The sequence below is a fragment of the Polyodon spathula genome, chromosome 14, assembly GCF_017654505.1.
Source record: "Polyodon spathula isolate WHYD16114869_AA chromosome 14, ASM1765450v1, whole genome shotgun sequence".
NCBI lineage: Eukaryota > Metazoa > Chordata > Actinopteri > Acipenseriformes > Polyodontidae > Polyodon > Polyodon spathula.
The window spans coordinates 18,153,993-18,176,172 of record NC_054547.1 but is presented as its reverse complement, the minus strand read 5'-3'; positions in this window follow the sequence as shown (position 1 = coordinate 18,176,172).

Sequence of the window (22,180 nt, the reverse complement as noted above, 5' to 3'; positions counted from 1 at the left end):
GGTCAAATGCAATTTTAGCCAATCATTCCATTCAAACAATACAGGTGTAATAATGAAATGGTGCAAGCACATTTTAAATACTAATTACAAACTGCATAAAACAATTTTTTTTTTCCCCTGTCTGTACCAAAGCAGTCATGACTAGTAATCGTGTTCAAAATTACACATTAGAGAAAAAGCTCTTTTTTGTTGAGTGAATGAAAGAACATATTGAAACTGTGGAGGATAGTAGAAAGGATTCAACGATAACTTTGTAGCAGACATCGGTATGGGCAATCCCAGGAACAGCCGCCAATTTAAGAAATCTTTGGAAAAGGCTGAAAATAGAGGCATGCAGTGCTGTTAGGAAGCAGTGCCAGGATCATCCACAATATTCAATATAGAGAACGCATCCTGATGTTTCAGATAGTGACATACCAGTACAACAGGAACAGTTCCATTCGCAGAATCATTCCACACAGCCTGAGGGGCAAGGACCACCAGATTTGGGAGGGGGAGACACAAGCGTCAGAGTGGAGAGCAGCGGATAGAAGGCAAGTAGGGAGGGAGCAGAGATAAGATTGAAGCTGCCAGCACGGATGGGTAGAGCTGTTCGCCAGCGATCCCTTACTCATTTTGAGAGGAAAATGCTAGAATTAACCGAGAAAGAATGCATTACAAATGAAACAACTCCATAAACAGGAAGAAAGAGAAAAAATAGTAACACAACGAAAAGCTCAGACTTATCGTGCATATTTATGTCACAACTGTGTCCTCGCCAATTACCATTAAATAAAATACCCATTATAGCTCATAATGTAATTATTAACCATAATAGACACACAACCTCAATAAGAACTAACGATTCTGGCATAATTATCCCTAGATTCATGAAGAAAAGGTTAACAATTAATATTATGCATCTTTAAGTATTTCAAATCAATCATACTTGTGTATTTGTTGTAAGACAAAAAGAAACCTAACAATCCAAATTATTACACTATGTAACACAATTTTTGTTCCTCGGTAGTAAGTGTTATTTCCTAATTGCTTATGCCTCAAAAGTATAGAAAATGGCTATTATTCCCCACAAACTTTGCTTTTGTGACCAGGACAGTGATATTTTGAAATTTACCTATTTCCAATGAGAAAACGGGCGAATTTGTGTCTTTTCTTTCACATAAAGTCAGAATAAACAACATATGAATCCAAATTAACATGTATTTATACTAAAGAAATACAAAAATGACTACAAAAGATTTAGAAGTTTTTCGAGATTTACGATTATACTGTAAATCACTTTCACGAATCAGCCCCCAAATGTAGTCTCCCATCATGTTCTCGTTATACTGTAAAAAGTCCAAATATATCCTGGTGGAAGCGCTCGCCTTGTTCCTCCGAGTACGCTCCCATGCTGTCCTTGAATTTATCAAGATGAGCATCAAGGATATGGACTTTGAGGGACATCCTACAGCCCACTGTGCCGTAGTTCTTCACCAGAGTCTCAACCAGCTCCACATAGTTTTTGGCCTTGTGATTGCCCAGGAAGCCCCGAACCACTGCGACAAAGCTGTTCCAAGCCGCTTTCTCCTTATTAGTGAGCTTCTTGGGGAATTCATTGCACTCCAGGATCTTCTTTACCTGTGGTCCGACGAAGACACCGGCTTTGACCTTTGCCTCAGACAGCTTAGGGAAGAAGTCTTGAAGGTACTTGAAGGCTGCCGACTCCTTATCTAGAGCTCTGACAAATTGTTTCATAAGGCCCAATTTGATGTGCAGTGGTGGCATCAGCACCTTCCGGGGGTCCACCAGTGGCTCCCACTTGATGTTGTTCCTCCCCACAGAGAACTCGGTCCGCTGTGGCCAGTCCCGCCTGTGGTAGTGCAGCTTGGTGTCCCTGCTGTCCCAAAGGCAAAGATAGCAGGGAAACTTGGAAAAACCGCCTTGGAGACCCATCAGGAATGCTACCATTTTGAAGTCTCCTATGACCTCCCAGCCGTACTCATCATACTTCAAGGCGTCCAGCAAGGTCTTGATGCTGTTGTAATCCTCTTTGAGGTGCACTGAGTGAGCCAGGGGAAGAGACAGGTACTTGTTACCATTATGGAGCAGCACGGCTTTGAGGCTCCTGGATGAGCTGTCAATGAAGAGGCGCCACTCATTCTGGTTACAGGCGATTCCGATTGCCTCGAACAGACTGGTCACATTGTGGCAGAAGCAGAGCCCATCTTGATGGGTGAAGAAGCTGGAAAAAGGTTGGTGACGCTTCCTCTGATCTGCGACTTGCACACTTTCATCCAACAAGTTCCAATGCTAGAAGTCAAAAGCTCGGCATTGGACTTGGTGAGACCAAGATCTCTAATCAAGTCGTTGAGGTCTTTTTGGTTGGGGTAGTATGGGTTTCTCTCCTCAGCTCCACCTCTGAAATTGTCATCTGGATCTACAACGTCTTCCTCGCTCTCTGACTTGCTGCTCTCTTCTAAAGACGGCTGCTCTCTCTCCGGAGGAGTGGGTACGGGGAGCTCATGGCAGTGTGGCACCGGGGCGATGGATGAAGGAAGGTCCGGATACGTGATAGCAGGTACATTCCTGCCAGTCCGACATTTGGAAGGGTCCACCATGCAGAAGTAGCAGTTGCTTGAGTGGTCAGTGGGTTCCCTCCAAATTCTTGGGATAGCGAACTTCATGGCTCTCTTTTCCCCTCTGTACCATCCTACAAAAATACATTTATTTCACCCATGACTAATGTGTAAAAGATTCTCGCAACATTTTTCATATATGATATATTTTTTCAATAACATTGAAAATTGTAAAACATTTTAAAATTAAAAACTTTTACAATTTTAAAAATTTTAACAAATTTTATAACATAAAATTCCAAGCAACAATTGTCCATCTTACCTTCCAGAGATTTTTTGCAGTGCTCGCAGGTGAAATGAGGTGCCCAGGGTTTGTCTTGATCCCCGAAAGGCATGCTGAAATATGCCTTGTAGGCCTCATACATCTTAGCAGATGCTTCCACGGAGTATTTTTTCACTCTTGTCTTGATAAATTGGCCGCAGACATAGCAAAATGTGTCTGCCGGATGCTTGCAGCCTCTTGATGCCATCTCAGAAAAATGCAGATATGTATCCATTTAGGCAGCTGGAACTAAACTGAACTGGTGGGCTTAAGTCCCCTGTATTTATACTACTATTTATATTACTGGAAAGTTCTAGAAAGTTCTAGAAGTTACTCCAAGTTTACTCAGCACTGAACGTATCTGGAATGTTCTGGATAATAGGTAAATTTCAAAATATCACTGTCCTGGTCTCAAAAGCAAAGTTTGTGGGGAATAATAGCCATTTTCTATTGAGGCATAAGCAATTAGGAAATAACACTTACTACCCAGGAACCAAAAAATAAAAAAAAAATTGTTACACGATGTTATTACATTTATTCATATACGCAAAGGAAGAAGAACAAAGGTTAGGCCTCATAGTATATAGAAGAAACAAAATAAAATATTCAAGGAAAAGTAATGCATTTTTATTCATTCATAATGAATCCTTGAAGTGCTCTCTGGTCATAGAGTTCTGCATTAATGAAGCAGTCTTAATAGTTCATCTTGCATTGTTTGGTTGAGTCACACATTACACATACATGCACCAGCTTCCAAGTGGCTATGTACGCATGTACAACATTCAGCATCTAGTTGAATAGACACACGTTATGTATTTTGATGATATCAAAAGCATGGCTTCATTTCAGTTACTTGTAAACACACAATATAAGTTTAATACTTAATCTGTTGGTGCGATGTTTAAAACAAAGTCTTCTTAACACAGTTGTCCTCTCTGTGGAAGTTAGTTGTGCAGCAGCACAGTGCAGTATCTCTGTGAAGGCTGTAGTGAAAAGTTTTCTTCATTCCAGAGGGAGCCCATCTTCTCCGGGACAGCTTTGAAGATTACATCATTGCGTCTTCGTTGAAGAACTTCGAAGTTTGATGAGTTGAGAGCGATGAGATTGAAAAGAGAAACAGTGGATCCAGAGAACAAATTTAGCACATGTGTAGGCGTTTCCTTGTACTGTAAACAAGTCCTTGTCGGACCTTCCATTGGTTCACAGTATTTGATAGACAATTGTGTGTCACACAAAAAGGGTGTGTTAGAAATGCAATGTATCCACCTATTTCGTTATCAAAGAATTTTACATTTATCATTTAAATCTCCCATTCAGTATAACTTTAGTTACATTCATTAGAGAAGCATACAAATTTCAGTTTCATTATCTATACAAAATTATGATTAGAAGCATATACAACACAGCATAAATCAAAGGATAATATTCAAACATAATTATTGGTTGATAATATTCATTTAAAACACTTCAGATTTATTGGGAAACATACTTAAAATAACTATTAAACTTGTGTTCACAAGTTATGTAATTAAAAATGATTCTAACTAACTGATAATTAACTAACTTTTAACACAAAGGCATCACTGCTTTGTTTTAAAACACGGTAGAAATGTGTAAATGTCCCATTATTCCTTTTTATTTGGCATGGAAAGGTATTGTTCATGTAGTGCTGCCATAACGTTAGTAACTTTTTGAACAACATGACAAACTCTACTCTCTTGCACATTTTTCAAGTCGACCCCAACTCTCAAATTAAGTAGCATGGTTAACACAGTGTTATTAACACCTGTAGTGCTGGATCAAAGGGATGGCCTCCTCTTCCTCTGGTACGTAGCTGTGGTTCCAACATTTCAGTCAATTTTCTAACCTCATTTTTAGATAGAGGATAATGCCTTTTCAAATCCTGGATTTTGTATATGGTAAAGGGGTCCTAAACAGGATAGTAAAACCTGGATATTTGTTGAGACAACTGTACTCGGCTCTATTGTAGTAACTATACATCTTTGCAATTGTGCATAAGCTGAGTAAGTGCACTTTATAATGAATAGCGGATCACTTACAGATGCATATTTAATTGCTACATGGCGATGTTATTCCTAGCCTATTAATTTCTTAAGGCTACTCTCAAGTATTTGTGAATTGTCACGTTTGATAAAGGAATGTGTTTTCAACTACAAACCAGAAAAGGAGAGCCATTTCATCTTCTGGTTTTCATTCCAGTTGAGCTCTGACAACATTGGATCATTCAGTTGCTTAATTAGGGGGAGTTCAGCTGTTTCCAATATGTCTGCTCATTGTTAATTTAAAACTGCCAATAAGTGAACATGTAGGATTGTGGCTCTCCAGGGGCAGGGTTGCAGACACCAGAATGTTTTTTAATGATATACTGCAGACTTTATAATTTTAGATGTGATTTTTACTATCCATATACATTATTAATTACTATAGCACTGTCATTAATTACTTTAGCACTGCAATTGGGAACAACTTTAATCTTCATTTGCTAAGTTCGTTGAAAATGGTACTAACTTCCATATTAGGCTAGTACACATCTTCTGTACTAACCACGAGATCATGCCCTGCTTTTAGTTCATTGCAATTGACCCACTGTGATTCAATGTCAGTCAGTTCTTACATGTGCATGTACGAATGTTAGCTAATCACTCAGACAACAGCATCCGTTTGCCTTTGGTAGTTTAGTTCATCATGTTCCATATGATGGTTTGCTACTATTGTAGTTTAGCAGTCAGTTAGATTTTTGCTTTATAAATGTGAAAATGGTATTGGTTCAACAAACTAACAGTCAACTCTGATTGTAAACTGAAAGTGTTTCAGTCTGGAAATAATCATGGCTAGATATTCGGAGTGTATTTAAAAAAAAGTATTCCATTTGACATAATTTACTAACATAAAATACTATATATGTGAATGAACAGTATGAATAGGATCTGATTTTTTAGATCAACACAAGCACGCTCCTGCCTTCCACACTAGTACAAATTTTGCTCCTATTGCATCCATAGGTCCTTGTTAAGACAGTACATCTGTAGAATGTCATTGCTGACACTAGTTGATCCTTATGTCCTTCAAACTACAATAACTAATTAGCAAGGCACATCCACATTTTTTTAATTTAAATAACATGGGACTTGTGGGAACTTATTCTCAGTATCCATTACAAATAAATAAACATAATTTGGATCAAATTACCCGAGTTCTTGTCAAGTAAAACATAACTAATATTTATTTTCAGCTAACATATTTTATAAATGTTGTAATCTTTTAACTCTAACTTGACATGTGTTCATCCAGTTCCACATATAAATGAAGCTATACTGAAGTGATAGCAAATCTTCTTGACACTAGTTTTATCTTTGATGCTAAAACAAGTACAACTTCTGTGGCTTCTCTCTTATATCAAACAACTCAATATCAGGTGAGAGGAACTTCTTTGATCTTTACTTCAGTGAATATGATTTATGTATCCTGAGGAAAAATCATCTGTTGCACAAACAGATACCAAAGCTCCATGAGCTTTGAAAAAGATGCTGTTTCGGTTATTTGAGAGGCTTACAATGAAAACACACATTTGTCCTGAAGTTTCCCCTCATTCATTCGTGGAAAAGTATGACTGAACCAATGCCCAATGCTGCTGTTCATGTTAGAGATTAAGAATTAAGTTGGCTTGGAATAAACTTTAATCTTCATTACCACGTGTGTAGTCTGGAGGTTCCCAGACAATGTGTTAATTTGTGTAGCGATGTCAGCCCTCTTATGTGACTGTAGCATTATTTACTGAGTCACTCACAATTTACAGATTTCATTTATTTTAAACTATTATACATGGAAAATACCAGTGCCTATTTTGGTTATATTGAGTTATGCTGGGATAATTGAGCTAGAACATCAGATACAAAGAACTCAAATACCGGGCAAGGAGCTTGAAAATTAGGAGCAAGGAACGAATTACTACAATCATGGAACAAGCAAATTCAATATTAAGAACTCAATATGGGCACAATTATGAATTAAAGAAAAATTACTGTTAAAAATGAAGTACTATATGTCAATTTTATTAAATGAAATAAATAATATTAAACTGAAGTCTTGTGTGTTAATGTTTTGTGCACATATTCAAATGTCATCTTACTCAAAAATGTTAACCTTGCCTTCAAAAGCAAGGTCAATGAATACTTCTCTATATTTATGGCAGTGATGGCAAGCATGCCAACACATAATAAGCTGACCACAGTCATAATAACATCAATGCTCAGTTAAACTAGACTCCTATCACTAATTATGGTTCACTCTACAGTAAAATGACAACTAAAACTTTTTTTTTGTTAACTGTAATGCAATAGGTTGTTTTAGATATTCTGAGTTGTGTGGTTACTTAATACACAATTATTATTAGATAATAATAATGATAAACCTGATACAGCCAACAGTCATAGAGGCTAATTAACTGAAAGTATTTTAATAAACATCTCAACCACATGAGTAAAGAAGTTATAATGCAACTGTATAATATAACAAAGATAAAACATTGCAGTGATTCCCTTGTGCTTTTTGGGGAATCTAAAAAAATGTGCAATGAGCAACCTTTGAGTAAAAAGGCAGTTGAAAAAGGTGTTTTATAATTACAGTATAGTCATTGATTAATTTTGTGTTCATTAACAGAGTTCTCCTAGCTTTTTCTAAATGTGTGAGTGCATGTGTGTGTGTGTGTCTGTGCGTGCGCATGTGTTCCAGTTTTGATTTTTATATTTTTAAGGAGGACCGTATTCAATATTTGTTAAAAGCATCAATTTTCTGTATAAATCAGAAAGCATCTTGTGTGTGCTTACAAGTTGCTCATAGAACACAGACAGAGATATTCTACAGTGTAACCAAAGCAACGAATCCAAAGCAGAAATAAAGTCTGCAGTCTGCTGATGAATGAATAGACCTAATGACACATAGATGAAAGGGCACCTAAGTGGAAGGGAAGTGAAAGAACATGAGATAAAACTGTGTGAAAACAAAGCAGACAAGTTTTAGTACACCAAAGAAGTTATGGATGAAGTGAAAAAAAAACATACTGAAGACTGGGAGCTGTATTTTAAAGAAAGACACATTGATCAAGGTAGAACTGGAACTTGCCAGTCGAGTCTCCCTCCACACAACCAAGCGGCAGCTGGGGGCAGCGAATGGAGATTAAGTGGGAAATGCATTATTCATGGCACATTCCTTTTTAAGATGATAGACATCAATTTTGTTGATTGTTTCCAGATACAGAATTCTTATAAAAAAAATTATAGTGATATAATAAATTTCAGATGCTGTAAATCACCACATAAAACCTGCATGGATAAGACAGTCATGTGAGCACTGAGGAATATATTCTCATCTCTACTGTAAATCTAACCCATCACCCGCTGCAAAAGAAAATCAGTTTACTGAAGTTCCTTTGACCTTGAAAACATGTTATTCAATCTACTTTTACTTTTTCTGAAACCTGTTTCCTGGAGTGCCGCTCAGAAGCATTTGTTGAGTAAAACTAAAGAGCATATTAGCCCACAGTATAAATGCCACAAGCATTTGTGATATTAGTTAACAAAGGTCGTACAATGTTTTGTCACTGTATTCAGCTCGGTTAACAACATAAGTTAACCACTGCTACCATATTTTCTAAATAGACTTAGTGTGTTTCATTTATCAGTACAGATGCAATATAATTGTGTTGATACAATTTTTATTTTAACTTGAACTTGAATATTAACTGACTGCAGTGCTGCAGATGATTATATATTCAATGAACAACATAACTAAGTAGGGGAGTATGTAAAGCTTACAATGGAAGTCAGCAATGCAAGTACTTGACAACTGCTGTTTTTGAGTCTGTAATGCATTTGACGTTTCCGACAGAGTGAATGTATAATAGACGTTCCTGTGACAAGATACCATAAATACAGCTTGGAGGAGTTTCAAACCTTGAAACATGCAACTTATGTTCTTTGCTTATTATTGAATATGCTTACTTGCAAGCCTTTGGTAATATGAGACAGTGTCCGTAGTCTACGTTGTTATGTGCTAAGGAAAATATCATTTGAATAAAAGACAAACAATACGTTCAGCAAAGAAGCAGCCCAGCATGGTTTAATGGTCTTCTCCAATGCATTTTGCTCTACGGAAAAGTCAACAGTCAACGCAGGCTTTATCTCTATGTTCCAGTTTTAAAAATGTATTTATATTCTTGTGACAGAGAATGAATGATGTTTGATGTTAGATCTCCCTCCCGACCTGAAAGGGTACTAGATAAAGAGAACAGAATACCCTGGATTAAAAGGCATGACACTTTATTCCTGTGGGTAGGTGGAATTCACCAGCTAGAAAAGGGACTGAGCTACGGTACCCGAACTCATTGACCCAAATGGGAAACTACGTGGCATCCATGGATTGGAGAAGTGGATTCGCTCGTTAACCAAGGGGTCATGAGGGAGGGTCGTAGAAAAGTAATCTGTTCCTTTGTAAATGGTTAGGAAAGCAACCTAAAAAGAAAAAGAAACCGTGAGTGTTCTGTTAGTCTGTCGTATAAACGTTGTTTGTTTGTTTCGTCTGTTTTCAAGATTACTAGCATGATCCAGAGCTGCAGCCGCAGGCCAGGATTAAACCCAGACACCAGCACTTCACTTTCCTCTAGGAACTGTCTTTTCACCACAAGCACTTAATTCACGCACCGTAGGAACTGTGTCTGTATCTTTGTGTTTTGTGTGGGTGATAAAACTGGACTTTTGATTGCTGGTCAAACCTGTGGGATTATACAAACTGAAATGATCCACACCGCTGTATTGCTTCCATCATTTATTATTTACAGGTATTCACCTTAAGGCTCTGAACATTGTAACCCATTTCAATAAACATCCTTGCACCTGTTCTTAATTGTCTGTGTGATTTGTACCTGCACTGCATTCACCTGTATCGAATCACCATTTTGCCACAATTCCATTGAAGCTCTTTTGAACCAAAGTAGTAGTTTAGGAGTGCTTACACTTCAATTGCTTGTGACACTTGTAATAAGAGATTTTTATATATATATATATTATATATATATTCTATATATATATATATTATATATATATATAGAGATATATATATATATATATATATTAAACACACACACACCCACCCCACACATACACCCCGTTGTGGCTTGCAAAAAGTGGCTTGCAAAAGTATTCAGACCCCTGACCAATTCTCTCATATTACTGAATTACAAGTGGTACATTGAAATTTCGTTCTGTTCGATATTTTATTTTAATACACTTAAACTCAAAATCAATTATTGTAAGGTGACATTGGTTTTATGTATAAGAAAAATAAAAAAACTGAAATATCTTGCTTGCATAAGTATTCAACCCCCACACATTAATATTTGGTAGAGCAACCTTTTGCTGCAATAACAGCTTTAAGTCTTTTGAGGTAAGTATGTACCAGCTTTGCACACAGTGTCGGAGTGATTTTGGTCCATTCTTCTTGGCAGATTTTCTCCAGGTTGTTCAGGTTGGTTGGACGACGCTTGTGGACCGCAGTTTTCTAATAGTACCACAGATTCTCAATGGGATTGCGATCAGGACTTTGACTGGGCCACTGTAGGACATTTACCTTTTTGTTCTTGAGCCATTCCAATGTTGCTTTGGCCTTGTGCATGGGATCATTGTCCTGCTGAAAGGTGAATTTACTCCCAAGCTTCAATTTTTAGCAGACTGAAGCAGATTCTCTTGCAGTATTTTCCTGTATTTTGCTCCATCCATTTTTCTTTCAATTGTAACAAGATGCCCAGTTCCTGCTGATGAGAAGCATCCCCACAGCATGATGTTGCCACCACCATACTTCACTGTAGGGATGGTGTGTCTTGAGGCATGGGCAGTTAGGTTTGCGCCAAACATAGCGCTTTGAGTTTTGGCCAAAAAGCTCTATCTTGGTCTCATCTGACCACAAAACCTTTTCCCACATTGCAGCTGGGTCACTCTCATGCTTTCTGGCAAACTCCAGACGTGCTTTCAGATGGTACTTTTTGAGTAACAGCTTCTTTCTTGCCACCCTCCCATACAGGCCAGTGTTATACAGACCTCTTGATATGGTTGACTGGTGCACCATTACTCCACTCCCAGCCAATGAACTCTGTAGCTCCTTTAAAGTGATTGTTGGCCTTTCTGTGGCTTCTCTCACAAGCCTCCTTCTTGTTTGAGTGCTGAGTTTTGAGGGATGGCCTTTTCTTGGCAGTGCCTGGGTGGTGTGATGCAGCTTCCACTTCCTAATTATTGATCCAACTGTGCTCAGTGGGATATCCAAACACTTGGATATTAATTTGTACCCTTTCCCTAATCTATGCAGTTGTATATCTCTAACTTCTGTAGAATGGTCTTTGGTCTTTGGTCTGGTCTTCATTTTCCTTCAGATTCACAGCCTTACCAATGATCCTTCAACAGTGGGGTTTTTATCCAGAAAAAGTGACAGCAACTTTAATGGTTCACAGGTGGAGGAGGCCAATGGTAAAGTAATTGTGTCCTCGTTTGGGCAATTTCTTTCATCGATGCAAACTGGGAGCTTCCACAGCACAGGGGTTGAATACTTATGCAAGCAAGATATTTCAGTTTTTTTATTTTTCTTAAAAATATTTCCCAACATAAAACCAATGTCACTTTACAATAATTGAGTCTGCGTTTCAATGTACCATTTGTAATTCAGTCATATGAGAGAATTGGTCAGGGGTCTGAATACTTTTGCAAGCCACCGTGTGTGTGTGTGTGTGTGTGTGTGTGTGTGTGTGTGGTGTGTATATATATATATATATATATATATATATATATATATATATATATTATATATATATATATATATAGCAGGGAGAGGGTTAGATTCCACCCTGCCTAAAAACATGTGCAAATGCACATTGGTTTAATTTAATTAGATTTCTGTTAATTGTTTTATTGTTAATTATCCCCTTCACCTGGCTATCATTGTAAATTAGAGCCAGGTGCAGGGTATTTAAAGAAAGCAGCCAGTGTGCTCAAGGCTGCTGCTGTGTGGAGGGCTAGGTTGATGGTGTTTTCAATGGGTATGGAAAAAAGGTACTGTGTGAAGTCATTTTTGTGTTTTGTTAGCTGGTGTAACAGATAAACAGCTTAGCTGTCCTGTTTATAGTTTAGGTTCATGTTCACTTAGTGCTCTAGTAAGAGCTAGGTGTTCGTTTTTGTTTATTTTCTGTAATTAAAAAGTGCGCGTCAGCGCTGTTCCTTCCAATCTTGTGTGTTGGGGTCGTATTTAAAGAAGAGAAAAAGAACTTGCACAAGCCTGTGTATATATAATCTGCACAAGCCTGTGTGGCGAATCTAGTTCACTATATATATATATATATATATATATATATATAGCTTATTACCGACCTTATATTATGTATTCAACGGGAGTTGGTTGTAATACCGTCGGCTGGTGAATATATTAGAAATATAGTCATGAGCAACAATTTTTTTACTTAATCTTAAAACCCAGTTTTATGAAAACCGTATTATATGAGCAAAAATAAGTAATAGCCCATAGTATGTTTAGTGTTGTATAAATGAAAAATAAAAAATACTGTTTAGTCCATAAATACGCGACCAAAATATTTGGCAATTATACAAATAAGATAAGAACAATTTTGCTCCACAATGTGGGCGCCCTGTAATGTTTTCAATTATGTACAGCACTAAGATATTATGAAAATATGACATTTTATGGAAATATAAGTTTATGTTTTTATACTTGCAAAATATATATTATCAATATTTTATTATTTATAATAAATATATGTGTTTATGATATATATATATATATATATATATATATATATATATATATATATATATTATAATCTAAAACGTTTATGGCTTTATAGTACCGAAGGTATCTCTACTATTCCAACCTTGCCTTATAGGTTTTGAACGGACTCATTATTAAATACTGTAAAACATGAAAATTTTATGAACAAGAAATGTTGCTAATTTCGCGTTTATTAAAAATGGAGAAATGTTTGCTAATTTCGCGTTTATTAAAAATCTGCAAAATGAATGTGCCGTGAAATACATTATTCATAAATGTGCCGTACATGAAAAGAAAAAGAAGCGCAAATATTTATTGCAGCAAAAATTTACCTTGATGGCCATTAGCAAAATTAATTTGCCGCAAAGAAATCCTGTTTTACAATCTATACTGCAGACTCAGCTCATTGTTATAAGTTCCTCCACTGTTTGTTTTCAAACAAACTTTCACCTGAACAAGGTATGTAAACCTACCGCAACTTTATGAATTTGGCTCTATATAGTACAGTGAAAATTTGTTAAAAGGAGTATAAACTGAAATGGGACTTTCTCTCTGTAGCTAACATGGTAGAGAGTGCTGTTCTTTTGTATTGTACCTACAGAAAGTTTTCAATTTTTCAAGGTGAAGAAAGGGGGAGTAAAAATGGGAAGGATAAGGTACTGAATGTGAAATATTGGAGACTATACCATTAAATAAATTATACATAACACTGATTAGATTAATGCATTAGATAAATATTTGAGGATGTTATTTCATTTCTCTTTCTTACACATTTCCTCCATAATCCCCCCCTCACCACCACCACCACCACCACCAAGGAGTCTTTTCACAAACCACTTGCAGTGTTTGGTGTATTTTGAGTAACAAAAAGAAACACAGTGTTTTTCTTTGTGCCAAGATGCAACACAGCACAGCAACATGTGACTAAACGTTGCCTTTCTGCATTCAAGTCTCAGACTACATTTTGAAGACTGTGGGAAATTAAGTGTTTTAACTGTAGCCAGTGCATCACTTATTTTAATTTGATTATTCTGAAAGCAGATCATAGCTTGCCATCAGTTTACTATAAGAATTCAAAACAGAGCGGATCCAAAATAGAACATCAGGCAGCAATGTAGAAATGTCAAAACTAGATTAGATTTACCTAACTGATTTTAGTCTGCAATTCCCACTAAAGCTACAAACAGTAGACACTCTGCTATAGTGCATTCTACTCTTTCCACTGTCATTATCAAAGGTGCTTGATAAGATCGGAACTGATAACATTCCTATTGAAATTCACAGAATTACTCTGAAACATCAAGAATAAGAAACATCCAATATGTAGGGTTTTCGAGACCAAATGTGCAATTGAGTGGTTGTTACATAAATAATGCATGAATAAGAACCTATTCTGCTGTTTGGCAGTGCATGTTATTGATGCACATGGTTACAATTAAGCATCACTGTTACCAAGGGATGACTAAAATACCCTAAAGGTGGCCTGGATAAAATCCTAGACACCAAGCACAAGGTTATAATTGAAAAATATTTTGGAACATGTTCTGCTTTGCATTACATGGTATAATATAGCATTCAAGACCACTTGTGCCTCTAGATTTGCCTATCAGTTTTTGTTCCCCTTTTCTTAGTGTTGCTAGGCCCTGGACTTTATAAACAAACCTCCTCCGAGTCTCCTTGTTTCCGCATCACTACCTCTCTCATGGCTGTTTCTGCACTGCTGATGATAATTGGAATGGCTTGTGAGAGCTGCTGTTTTACAGTACATTGCTGTGTACCGAATATGCCTGTTCTTTGATATTGAGGGCCATAATGAGGCTCTTTCTAGTGAAGCTAGTAACAGTAATGGGATTCATTTCTCTGTATATATTTTTTAACCAGGATACAAGGACAGGGAAAAACTACATGCAATAAATATTTGCTACACACAGCAAGTTCATTTGAATAAAGCTGTCACTGTACTCCATGGAAAGGGAATTGAATGCTAAATGATTTAGTCAGTGCTTGAAATTGGGGGGGGGGGGGGGGGGGGGGGCAGTGGCGGTACTCACAGTACTCTCAGGCTCCCTTTCCACCTTTCCCTGCTGAGCTCTCTCCCTTTTCACACTAGCACACTGGAGCCAAGCCCTCACGGTCCGGCTAATTTACACTTGTGATTTTGTCTAGCTGAGGAGGAACTGTGAAACTGGAACCGTGGCCTCACTAGATCTCTAGATAACTCGGTTCTAAGCAAGGCTGGGGGCAGGGTTAACCCGTACTGTCCGAAACAATAAAGTGTACCAGTGTGAATAAAAAAATGTAAACACCTGTTTTACACAATGAGAAGTCGTCAAACTAAGGTAAAATTGTTGTTCTCCTTCCTCTTACGTTTACTTTAAGAGTGTGTAACGACTATTCAAACAGAAAAGCTAAATAACTGGACATCTACCAATCATGTGATTCCACATGTTGGTCAACGTCAAAATAAACCAGGGATTGCAAGCAGTTTGATATCCACGCCACTTATATTAAACAATGTATTTATGTAAAACAGCACATCGCAGAATGTGTTAATTTTTTAAGCTTACATCCATGCTTGATCAGCTTTTGCTGAAAACTAAGGTTTTGCTCGATTCTAGAAATGTTCTATTTCCTGTTTGAAAATATCTGGTTTCCTGTTTGGTAGAATGTAGTGCTCCGGGCAGATTGTTCCCCCAAGGATCAGTGAGAGAAACGAAAAATACCTTGTTAAGTCCAGATAGCGGGAAGACAAACTGTACCTAACCGTACCTTAACGTTAGCCATAACCTTGTACTATTATATTCTGAAAATCATCTTCTGTGTTTTTCTCTCACTCATCCTGGATCAGTACTCGGGGGAACAATCTACCTGCACCGAACGTAGTTCCTCGTTTAACACTAGAACCGCCGGGTTTATGCTACTACCTAGAACCGCCAGCAGTAGTCATTTTGACGGGTACATTTTAAACAGCTTTGATATGAAAATGAAACACAAACTATCAGATACAACTCAAAATATTTATTTATGAACATCATATCTAACATTTGCATAGCAGAAACACCTGTATTTAAATGAAAAAATAAATATAAAAGGCTTTATTTTTTAAATTAGTGCATATAATGCATGACGTAAAAAAAAAAAAAAAAACTATAATAAAATAAACATTTCAAAAGAAGATATTGTGTAAACTGCTATACAAAATGAAATAACATAAAAGGTTTTTTTTTTTTTTTTTTTTCACATTAGCCTACTGCATAGCACAACTTCAAAAAATGAAAACTATAATAAAATAAACATTTCAAAAGAAAATATTGTGTAACCAGCTGTAAACTGGTTATATGTAGGCCTACATACAGAACTGTAAAATTGAAATCATTACTTATAAAAAAGAAAATAACTCAGTTCACATTGTGTAACGGGAATGCGCATTCAGGGAAACATACTTCAAAGTAGCCCCCATATTAGCACAATCCACACAGATGTAACGCTTATCAACTTGTCGTGTGCATTTACCACATACTGCTCTTTCACACTGGGCACAGATATCAACTTTTATTTTTATTGCATTTATTTCCCTTTCAATGGAATGACAACCATTACCGAATGGGAAGAGCCCTCTCTGACCGCCAATCACTGAGCATATATAAAAAAGCTGCCCTATCAGAGCCCTGTTATGAGAGGGAAGTCCCTCCCACCTCCTGTTGAAGAGTGACATCCTCACAGTAGCACATCGCCATTTTCTCTTTCACTTCACTGAGACAGATCATAGATTGCTTTGTGCTTTCTGAATTTGGCTGATTTGTCGTTTTTTTTTTTTACAGTCAAATTAATTTTATCCACGGTAGAATCATGCTGAGCGTTTTTGAGAGTGCTCCTACCTAATTCTCGCATCAGTTTACTGAGATTTAAGAAACATAAGAAACAATAAGAACATAAGAACATAAGAACATAAGAAAGTTTACAAACGAGAGGAGGCCATTCGGCCCATCTTGCTCGTTTGGTTGTTAGTAGCTTATTGATCCCAAAATCTCATCAAGCAGCTTCTTGAAGGATCCCAGGGTGTCAGCTTCAACAACATTACTGGGGAGTTGATTCCAGACCCTCACAATTCTCTGTGTAAAAAAGTGTCTCCTATTTTCTGTTCTGAATGCCCCTTTTTCTAAACTCCATTTGTGACCCCTGGTCCTTGTTTCTTTTTTCAGGCTGAAAAAGTCCCTTGCGTCGACACTGTCAATACCTTTTAGAATTTTGAATGCTTGAATTAGGTCGCCACGTAGTCTTCTTTGTTCAAGACTGAACAGATTCAATTCTTTTAGCCTGTCTGCATATGACATGCCTTTTAAACCCGGAATAATTCTGGTCGCTCTTCTTTGCACTCTTTCTAGAGCAGCAATATCTTTTTTATAGCGAGGTGACCAGAACTGCACACAATATTCAAGATGAGGTCTTACAAGTGCATTGTACAGTTTTAACATTACTTCCCTTGATTTAAATTCAACACTTTTCACAATGTATCCGAGCATCTTGTTAGCCTTTTTTATAGCTTCCCCACATTGCCTAGATGAAGACATTTCTGAGTCAACAAAAACTCCTAGGTCTTTTTCATAGATTCCTTCTCCAATTTCAGTATCTCCCATATGATATTTATAATGTACATTTTTATTTCCTGCGTGCAGTACCTTACACTTTTCTCTATTAAATGTCATTTGCCATGTGTCTGCCCAGTTCTGAATCTTGTCTAGATCATTTTGAATGACCTTTGCTGCTGCAACAGTGTTTGCCACTCCTCCTACTTTTGTGTCGTCTGCAAATTTAACAAGTTTGCTTACTATACCAGAATCTAAATCATTAATGTAGATTAGGAATAGCAGAGGACCTAATACTGATCCCTGTGGTACACCGCTGGTTACCACACTCCATTCTGAGGTTTTTCCTCTAATCAGTACTTTCTGTTTTCTACAAGTTAACCACTCCCTAATCCATGTACATGTGTTTCCTTGAATCCCAACTGCGTTCAGTTTGAGAATTAATCTTTTGTGCGGGACTTTGTCAAAAGCTTTCTGGAAATCTAAATAAACCATGTCATATGCTTTGCAATTATCCATTATCGATGTTGCATCCTCAAAAAAATCAAGCAAGTTAGTTAGGCACGATCTCCCTTTCCTAAAACCATGTTGACTGTCTCCCAGTACCCTGTTACCATATAGGTAATTTTCCATTTTGGCTCTTATTATAGTTTCCATAAGTTTGCATATAATAGAAGTCAGGCTTACTGGTCTGTAGTTACCTGGTTCAGTTTTGTTTCCCTTTTTGTGGATCAGTATTACGTTTGCAATTTTCCAGTCTGTCGGTACAACCCCTGTGTCAAGAGACTGCTGCATGATCTTGGTTAGCGGTTTGTAAATTACTTCTTTCATTTCTTTGAGTACTACTGGGAGGATCTCATCCGGCCCAGGGGATTTGTTTATTTTAAGAGCTCCTAGTCCCTTTAACACTTCTGCCTCAGTTATGCTAAAGTTATTTAAAACTGGATAGGAACTGGATGACATGTGGGGCATGTTGTCAGTATCTTCCTTTGTAAAAACTTGTGAAAAGTAATCATTTAACATATTTGCTATTTTTTTTTCTTCCTCTATGATTTTGCCATTTGTATCTCTTAAACTTTTAATCTCCTCTTTGAATGTTCTCTTGCTGTTGTAATATTGGAAAAACATTTTGGAATTGGTTTTAGCTCCCTTAGCAATGTTCATTTCTATTTCTCTCTTGGCCTTTCTAACTTCCTTTTTGACTTGCATTTGCAGTTCTGTGTACTCTTTCTGTGTACTTTCTTTTTGGTCCTTTTTTAATGCTCTGTAAAGTGCCTTTTTTCGCTGAATATTTTTTTTAATTGATCTATTAAACCATTTTGGCAATTTAGTTTTACATTTAGATTTGTCTACTTTAGGGATATAATTGTTTTGCGCCTCTAGTACTACGTTTATCGAAGAACAACCATCCTTCTTCTGTGGGTGTTTTCTCTATTTTACTCCAATCTACTTCTGTTAGTCTCTGTTTCATGCCTTCATAGTTTGCTTTTCTAAAATTGTAAACCTTAGCTTTAGTCTTTACTTTTGAGGATTTAAAAAACACTTCAAATGAGACCATGTTGTGGTCTGAGTTTGCCAGTGGTTCTCTGACCTCTGTTTTAGTTATTCTATCTTCGTTATTTGAAAAGACTAAATCAAGGCATGCCTCCCCTCTAGTGGGTGCCTTCACAAATTGTGTTAGGAAGCAGTCATTTGTCATTTCCACCATTTCTATTTCATCCTTCGCGCTACCCACCGGGTTTTCCCATTTTATTTGGGGGAAGTTGAAATCCCCCATTAGTATGGCTTCTCCTTTGCTACACACATTTCTAATGTCATTGTATAACAGATTATTGTGCTCACCGTCTGAATCTGGCGGTCTATAGCATGCTCCTATTATTATGCCTTTTGAATTTTTGTCTGTTATTCTGACCCATATTGATTCGGTTTTATTTTCTTTGTCCAGGTTTAACACCTGGGCTTCAAGACTGTTTCTTATGTATAGCGCTACCCCTCCTCCTCTTCTGTCCTGCCTGTCTTTCCTATACAGTGTATACCCACAAATATTATATTCGTCCCCATCACTCTCAGATAACCACGTTTCTGTAACACCTATCACATCATAGTTACCTGTTAGTGCAGTAGCTTCAAGTTCTAGAATTTTGTTTCTGATACTTCTAGCATTTAGATAAATACATTTAATGGTTGTCTTACCTGAGTTGTTGTTCTTGTTTTGATGCGGTCTCCCTTCTGTTTTTTTGTTGATTTCTCCCCCCTTCCTTTCTAGTTTAAATGCTTCCGAACCTGCTCGAGGATCTTTTCTCCAAGTAGACTAGTTCCCTTGTTATTTAAATGCAGTCCATCCCGTCTATACAGATAGTCCTCGTTGTAGAAAGTGGTCCAATGATCAAGATAGGTGAAGCCTTCCCGTGTGCACCACGTCTTCAGCCATTAGTTTTGATTAATTATTTCCAGCTGTCCATATGGTCCTTTGCAAGGTGCGGGTAGTATACCAGAAAATACCACAGTTTTGGTTTTTCTCTTTTAATTTCCTTCCTAGCTCTCTGAATTTGTTTTGCAGGGATTTTGGTCTGTCTCTTCCAATGTTGTTTGTACCGATGTGGACGACTACTACCGGGTCGTCTCCTGTTCGTTCTAGGAGCCTGTCCACGTTCTCAGTGATGTGCTTGACCGAGGCTCCCGGAAGGCAGCACACTGTTGTAGTAAGGGGGTCCAAACTGCGAACTGAACTTGCTGTGTTTCTCAATATGGAGTCCCCAACAATCATGACCTCCCTTCTTTTTGCTGTCTGGTCACCACTGTCAATAGGGTCCTGGATGTTGTTCCTTTCATTCTCTTGTTGTTGGTTCTGCTCATCAAAATTCTGAAGTGACTCAAATCTGTTGGTTGTTTTGATTTCTGGTGGTTGTGTTTGACGAAGTTTCTTTTTTTCCCTGCTTCTGCCTACCTGAACCCAGCTGTTCTGACCTTCTATCTCCCTGGTGGCTTTCAGTCTGTTAGGGGTGATGCAGACTTCCATGAATTGTGGGTGTGCCAGTTCCTCAAGATCCTGTTGCTGTCTCACTTCTTCCAGCTCCATTTCTAGCATGCTTACTAGTTTATGCAAATCCTGGATCGCGCAGCACTTTACGCACACTTGGTTTAGCTCCGCTGGGTTTTCTCGGATTTCCCACATCAAGCAGGTGTCACAGATTACTGGCTTGAAGACCATGTTGAGGGTTTTTTTTTTTGAAGTTTAGTTTCTTCTGCAGCCGTCAACCTGCTTTCAAACTGCTTCGAAACTGCTCTGTACTTTTCCACGCTGTACTTCTCCCACTCGCTGTCGCTGGGAAGACTGCCTCGTTTAACTGCGTTGTTCTGCTGTGCTGTCGGCTCCTCCCCTCGCCCGTGTCTCAAAACGACGCTGAATTTGAATCAGCTGCTCCGAGTTTCAGCTTGTTTGTTATCAGAAAAACACACGCGGCTGTGTTTCCCCAATGTCCTCTGTTTTCTGATTAAAGCAATTCAAGATGCAATTTCTCCTTTCTGCTTCGAAACTGCTCTGTACTTTTCCACGCTGTACTTCTCCCACTCGCTGTCGCTTCCACTCGCTGTCGCTGGGAAGACTGCCTCGTTTAACTGCGTTGTTCTGCTGTGCTGTCGGCTCCTCCCCTCGCCCGTGTCTCAGAACGGCGCTGAATTTGAATCAGCTGCTCCGAGTTTCAGCTTGTTTGTTATCAGAAAAACACACGCGGCTGTGTTTCCCCAATGTCCTCTGTTTTCCGATTAAAGCAATTCAAGATGCAATTTCTCCTTTCTGCTTCGAAACTGCTCTGTACTTTTCCACGCTGTACTTCTCCCACTCGCTGTCGCTTCCACTCGCTGTCGCTGGGAAGACTGCCTCGTTTAATTGACCCGTTTTGACCCCTCTTTGGAGATTGATAAGCGGCCATTGCTCTCTGTCACTGCACGAGGCTTCGTGTAGTTTTCAAATACCGTGTGGAGAGCTGTTCTGGTGCTGTAAGGAGACCCCGCGGACTCGCGGCGTCGTCGTCCTCTATGCCGATTTAATTGGCAACAGCGACCACAAAAACAAACAAAAAAAACAGCTCGGGCCTAGTACCCCTCTCAAGCCTTGGGCTCACCTAGCATGGCCGAGCTTGCCCTCGGCGACCACGCCGACTGAATCGGCTGCATACCCCGGCATCGACCGCGGTTTATCCCGCCGATCTTCAGGCTTCAAAAAAAAAAAAACAGCGCCTACTTGGTCCCGATTGACTTGGCACCGGTGTAACCATCTTCGGTACCACCTACAGCCTGGTGCCAACCACGCCTATCATCGGCACCAACCTCGGAACCGTTTGACTCGGCACAGACTGTTCGGCACCGACCACGCTTTCCTCATCGCCGATCCCAGCACCGATTGACTCGGCACCGGTGACTAGCTTCAGAGCCGTCTACAGCCCGGCACCAAACGCGCTACACATCGGCACTGGCCTCGACACCGATTGACTTGGCACCGACCACTCGGCATCGTCAGCGCTCCCCTTGGCGTCGTTCCCGGCACTGACTGATTCGGCACCGGTGAATAGCTTCGGAGCCGCCTACAACCCAGCACTGAAAGCACTACTATCGGCACCAACCTCGGCACCGAGCACAACAGCCCGGCCTAAGATGCCATGTCAGTGCAGTCAACTGAGTCCACTGCTTTCACTAGTGCGACCGATGCGTGGTGAAGTTGCCTAGACAGGACAAACACTTGTCCTGTGCCAGATGCTTGGGGCCAGAACACGCAGCCAAAGCACTGGCGGGTGAATTGGACTGCTCTCCATGCAGAAAGTTCTCCAATAGAACTAAGCGCAGGAGAGCAGCCTAGCCCGCCATCGGGTGAG